The 6402-nt window shown below is 43.8% G+C and overlaps 1 protein-coding gene across 8 annotated transcripts in view; it reads left to right on the forward strand.

Moving 5' to 3' along the window:
• Positions 1-6402, forward strand: part of LOC108242201 (nck-associated protein 5) — a 147056-nt gene that overhangs the window by 40824 nt on the left and 99830 nt on the right. The window contains exon 1 of one of the 8 annotated variants that reach the window (XM_037973896.1): positions 4123-4186. The exons of the other annotated variants lie outside the window; for them this stretch is intronic. The gene's annotated coding sequence lies outside the window, so the exon portion shown is untranslated. Of the gene's footprint in view, positions 1-4122; positions 4187-6402 lie in introns of those variants that run through there. 8 annotated transcript variants of the gene reach the window in all.

A 6402-nucleotide genomic window follows, 5' to 3' on the forward strand; every position in this document is an offset into this window, starting at 1 on the left:
CCGTGAGATTTACCCGGTTGAACAGCTTCGCCACTGTTCCCAACAGGCATGAATGGCCCACTCTGTCGGAGAGCAAAGGAGAAGGCCGAACAGGAGGGGGAGGCATTTGGACGTATCTTAATGTTGGGAGGGATAATCAGGAGGGATTTGGATTCCTGACAGCGGCGAGGTGTTGACGTCTGGGCCGGGCCGGACTGTCGGACATCAGATAACCCGAGCCACTGAGACTCAGCCCCGCGGATGATGAACAGGCTCCCTTTTGTGGCTCGAGTAATCTATAGTTCGGGACACACCTCCGTTTGAGGCAGGTAGGCAGATGAAGAATATCCTCGGCTCAATGAGGCCTCTGTGAGCCGGCACCACTTTCCAATCACTCACATCCAACACCTTTATTCACCGATTGTTCATTTTCTCCTCCAATTTATTCAGAAATGAAAACCTTCCCATGTTTGAAACATTCCGACTTCCGCAAAGTTGAAGGATTTGATCCAGTTCTGGCCCTAAGTGTCAAAATAAAAGTAAAAACTGGATGGCTCAGCTGTGGGTTATGTATTGATTGGATGCTTTTTTTCCATCAGGATTGTTCAGATAAACAAAAACATCAATTGTTGCCCATAAATTATCATGTTATTTGGGTTTACAAAGGAGTCAAATCCATATTTCGAGTAGACCAATTAGAGTTTTTGAGTAGCTGATTTATTCATTTATTGACCAGGAATCAGGGCAGCCAATGACCAGTTAGAGACGCCGGCTTGTCTTTTTGTTAATGTGGCTTCGACTCGTAAATATAACAGTTTGGACCAATGCTTACAAGATCAAGCTGATTGAGGCTAACGTTGCTCGTTGTGATTTTTAGGCTTCCTGACGGAGCGTAAAGTTCGACGTAAGGATAATTCAAAGCGTCTCTTCTCCCCGTTGGTCTGAGCCGCAGAGCCTGAGAGATGATCTGAAACTGTGCACTGATGTCACCTTTAAAAGGCCGAAGTTTAAAAATGAAACGCGTTTAAAAATGTCGGAGAATCAAAGCGTTCGTCTTGATCCTGAGGCTTTTTATTTGCACTCAGACTATAAACCTTTTAAACAATGGCTCTGTGGAGGAGTATTCTGCAGGAAATTCACGATTTCAGGATACAGACGGTTGTCAAATAGCTGCAAAATCTAGCCACAAATATGTGTAAATAAATCAGCATAAAACCAGAACCTCTCTGATCTGTACCGCTTTATTTTACACCATGGTATGCGACGAAAACACAAAGAACATGCACTAGAAATGGGTCTTTAAGATATTTCTTTAGTTTTTTTTTAATCAGTCTGGCTTTAGTGTTGGGTTGGTCATTCATAGTATGGGTCTTATTGTGAAAAGCTGCAGGAAATGGTCAACTTTACATCCTACAGAAGACTTAACATGATGAAGTCGCTGCTCAGTTATTAACTCTAGAACCAGTTCATTGAGGCTGAAGCTCCTTAGGGCAAGAAATACTTGGCCTTACTACTTCATAATTCAACAAAATCCTCAACTTTTTCTCGCTCTGTCGTGAGAGGGAAGCTTTGGTTTGGTTTTGGATTTGGTTTCAAACCCGCAGGAGCCCCAAACAAACACGGCGCACGTGACCCGACGTCAAATCTCTGCTTGGATCGTATTTTCTCTTCAGAATGAAAAACGAGTCATTAACCCGAGCGGCCGCCCCGTGCGCTGATGAGCGCCGGGCCTATCAGAGGGTCCATCAGGCTCTGAGGATATGAGTCCGATGGCCGAGCCGATAGAGGAGCGAGTCATCGGGGACCTGAGTGACGGATCACCAGCACCGAGCCGTGGAGCGCCATGATAAGACTGATGAGTTGAGCCAGAGCGGCGTGATGGGACCTGATGGAGAAGTGGACGGGTTCCTGTCACACAGAAACAATTAGTCTGCCTGATTAGTTCCTGGCCTCCCTACAGACGGCTCCCAGTCCTAATGCTGGTCCATTATTCTGTACGTTTTATCCCCCAGTCTAACTCCATCTGCAGGTTTTATTTTAGCTGTTCATAGATCAAACTGTTCAGCTCATTCAGGAGATGGTTGCTGTGACTTTTGGTTTTTGTAAATTTTCTACTTTTCTAAATATTTAACATAAATTTTATATCTCCCCCCAGAAAACATTGAGTTCTTTTCAATTCCTTTAAAAACATTCGTTTTTTTAATCTGCTTCAGCTGCTCGCTTCGTCTTTGTCTGATGATTTTAGCTACTGTTCTGCTACTTTTAGCTTTTAGCAAGCCTTTTAGTATATTTGGCTTTTAGCTGACCTTTTGTTGCTTTAAGCCATCTTTTTGCTACTTTAAACTTTTAGCCATCTTTTTGCTGCTTTTAGACATCTTTTTTCTACTTTAAGCTTTTGGCCATCTTTTTGCTGTTTTTACCCTTTTAGCCATCTTTTTGCTACTTTTAGCTTTTAGCTACTTTTAGCTTTCAGCCATATTTTTGCTACTTTTTGCTTTTGGCCATGTTTTTGCTACTTTTAGCTTTTGGCCATCTTTTTGCTAGTTTTAGCTATCTTTTTGCTACTTTTAGCTTTAAGCCGTCTTTTTGCTACTTTTAGCTTTAAGCAGTCTTTTTGATGCTTTTAGCCTTAAGCCGTCTTTTTGCTACTTTTAGCTTTAAGCCATCTTTTTGCTACTTTTAGCTTTCAGCCATCTTTTTGCTACTTTTAGCTTTTAGACATCTTTTTGCTACTTTTAGCTTTCAGCCATCTTTTTGCTACTTTGAGCTTTTAGCCATCTTTTTGCTACTTTTAGCTTTTAGACATCTTTTTGCTAATTGTAGCTTTTGGACATCTTTTTTGCTACTTTTAGCCATCTTTTTGCTGCTTTTAGCTTTCAGCCAGTCTTTTTGATATATATGGCTTTTAGCTGACCTTTTTCTATTTTTCTGGCCTTTTTTTCCTTTTAGCTTTAAGAACTCAGCTTCTTCGGCTGATTTCAGCTGATGTCTCTCAGCCCTCAGTGTTCACACTTCCTGTTCCTTAAACAAAAATCTGTTTCTGTTTTCTTCCTCTGCTGAGGTTGGTGTGATCCCTGGAGGAGACCAACCCCGGGATCAGAGGTGGCGTCTCTTTAATTTATTCTAAAGTTCGCCACAAAAATCCACCCAGAGAGGAACCTTCCACTCTGTTGGCACAACCTTTGACCCCCAGCCCGTTACTTCCTGTCAAACCTGCAGCTCAGGGGGGATCATGGAGGCAGAGACGGCTCGGGAGGATCAAGGTCCTGATCTTGTCTTTGGCAGGTGGAGGTGGTGGAGGGACACATCCTGACCTCTGCAGCCGGGAGGTCAGATCTTTATCTGGGCTTCGAGTTTTGTTTTCTTCCTGTCAGCCCAGAAGTAGCCGATACCTCATCTGTTGTTTTTACTCCAACGCTTTAAAGGCCGAGAATTCCTTGAAGGAACGCCCACCGCCTCTCATGCCGGAGCTTAAGACTCGGATCATCTTATCAGAAATGAGTTTTGCTAATGCAGCCATCTTGGATGAGTTAGAGCCCAGAGGTTGATCAGCTGCAGCTTTACACCCAATAATTACTTTGAGAGTTTTATTAAAATCCATCAGGTGGTTCTTGAAACTGTTTGAATGAAGCGTGGTCTGTGCATCTTTGTATCATAGTTTCTAATTCATAAAGGAGCTGAAGCAGTCGGGGGAGGGGGATGCGAGTCGTGAAGGAGGCCCCGGGGCCAGGCTGAGCTCATCCTCATCAAACATGAGTAAACCTGAGCAGATAAACATTACAGCAACGTCTGCAAACGCCTTCCTCACCTGCCAGGTTCGCACAAGTTCAGCCTCCGCTCTGCTGACAGACGGCATGAACGCCGTGTTCTCGGCGAGCTCCAACCGAAACGCCAAGAAACACCCGCCGGTAAAAACAACAATAAACCCCACTCCGAGGGGCGTAGTGGCTCAAATATTCCTCTACGGAGGAGGGACAGTTTGTGAAACTCGCTCTCAAAGCAGTGATCGGATAAACATCTCCAACTGCGTAACATTTGGAGTCAAACCAAGTCAAGATGGCTGCCACAGCGAAGCCACATGGCAAACAGATAAATGGCTCAGATTTGCAGATTTGAGGCTTAAATTTGAGCTCTAACTGATGGAACATGACCATCTAAACTTCCAGGACGTTGGACATCTAAAACTGATCATCGTTGGCGTGATTTTGTGAGTAGCTCTGCCCGGCTTTTTGTCGTTTTCAGAAATATTTTGGTTTTTTTTTTGATTTGCTGCTCGGCCTCAGAGCTCTCGGGTCGTTTCTCTGGAAGTCATAAGGGTCTGTAAGGTCTCAGGTCGGAGAACTCTTTTCTCTTTGCGGCTTTCGGTCGCGCCGTAAAGCCGTCAGGAATAACGCCCCCAGCCGAAGACGTAACGCTCCGCCTCGCGGCCTCGCTTTAAATCTCTCCTCTTTAAATGCCCTCCAATTTCACATGACAACAAGCGCGCGGCGTTCCCGGCATTCCTTCGTGTGTGCCGAGGATTATTTCAGTGCCCTGTCATTAGGAGAGGGCTACGTGATGACAGCACGGGCTTCAGCAGCTTTACTTCACTTTCATGTGGCCCGCAAAGATTTCCCCCTCGCTCCGGCTTCTCAGGATGAAGGCTGGCGGGCTTTTTGTTACAGAACCATTCTGCTAATGGCCTTTGGTAGATAAATACTGAATTCAGACAGTTTTTGTTGCTGCTGAAGGAAAAAGGCTCACATTTGAGCTCAGCTGGCAGATATCCAGGGACGGCAAACGAAGTCAGACGGAAGATTTGGGAACGTTTTTACACCGGATGACTTTCCTATATGAAGATATGATGCAACATGTTCTGACAAAATACATAATGTGATAATTTAATAAATAACAGTAGGTAATGAAACGCCACAGGTTAGTTCCTGGGTTAGAACTGGTTTCTAGTCTAAATGGAAAAAGGGTTTTTTATCCCTCTCTTTTCAGTGTAACATAAGTTACTCCGGATTTTCAAGGAAGTTAAGGAACTTTGCCAAAGTTTTAGTTTTAAAGAAGTTTCAACAATGCAGAAAAGATGATAAAATGTGCAATAATTCCCCCTTTATGCCAAAAAAATGACGTTTTGAAGGATTTACGAGCATTTTTTTATTGTTTTCCATTAAGAGGAGTTTAAGGGGAAAAAACACTAACTCACCAGGAAGAGAAATGGGTGTTACACAGTTTAGTAAAATATAATATATGGCACAATATATGTGACCTAAAAGGACACGATCCAGTATATTTAATGCAGTATAACGGATGCAATGTCATACAATACAATATATGATGCAATAACATGACAATACAATGACACAATATATGTATGATGCAATTTATGGCATGACAAATGATATAAATAATATAATATAACATGATTCTGTTTCTAAAGTGCTATAATCTAAAATAATTGAATGCCATACTTCATGCAATATAATATACAGATGATAAAAAGCAATAAGATGCACAATGTACCATATATAAAGATGCTAAATGATGGAAATGATTTGATGCATTAAGATCCCCTCACCCTCCCGAGAAATGGAGGTCCTGTTCAGAATGTGACGTATCCTTGCAGAATGTACCCACACAATCAGGAGGAACCCGGAGAATGTGGATCCGATCCTTGAGCCAACAGTGGCCAACAGTGGCTTCGCTGCTGGGTTTTTTCAGCTGCGGTCTGAGTTGCGTTTTGGCACTTTAAGACCCAACAGATGGCTTCAGCCCGCTGTCGTTAACCCATAACGTCAAAAAGGAATTAAATTAGCAATAGAAGGCATGATGGATTGGAGTTAATGGGGTTTTGTGGTCATTTTTATTAAAAGATATTGGAAAATGGTGTGCCGCGCTGCGAAGCATCAATTTGTTGTTGTGGTTTTGGTAAAAGCCCGGTTCGGCTCGTGTTCAGAAGAGGTGGTTTTACTCTGCGGGAAGCCTGGGCTGCTGCCCATGTTCTCCTGGCAAAGGTTGAAGCTCCCGGGTATGGCGGTCTCCGACGTGTCAGAAGTGCTTCAGAAGCAGCAGCGGGGAAACAAAAACAACGGCTCCTTACTGTATTTAGAGCTTCGGCTGGCTTCGGCTCGCACCAGCCGAACATCTGGCCTGTTGAGAGTCTGCCGTCGGAGGCCACAGGTTAAAAAAAGCCCAGGCAGTGATAACAGAAGCACTTTAAGTCTAGCCGGGCCTCAGAGGCGGATCGTTGGCAGGTCAGAATCAGTCCAAACATCGCTCCGAGCAAATTATTAAGCCTCTCCACGGCAGCTTACCTCCCAGTTGGATTTCCAGGGGGGTGGAAAAAAAAAAAAAAAAGTGAAAACGTGCGCCGCATTTTTCGAGCTTTGCAAAATCCCAGAGCCCCGTTCCAAATCCTCAGGTTCTGATGAGGTCCTG

The sequence above is a fragment of the Kryptolebias marmoratus genome, linkage group LG23, assembly GCF_001649575.2.
Source record: "Kryptolebias marmoratus isolate JLee-2015 linkage group LG23, ASM164957v2, whole genome shotgun sequence".
Taxonomy (NCBI): Eukaryota; Metazoa; Chordata; class Actinopteri; order Cyprinodontiformes; family Rivulidae; genus Kryptolebias; species Kryptolebias marmoratus.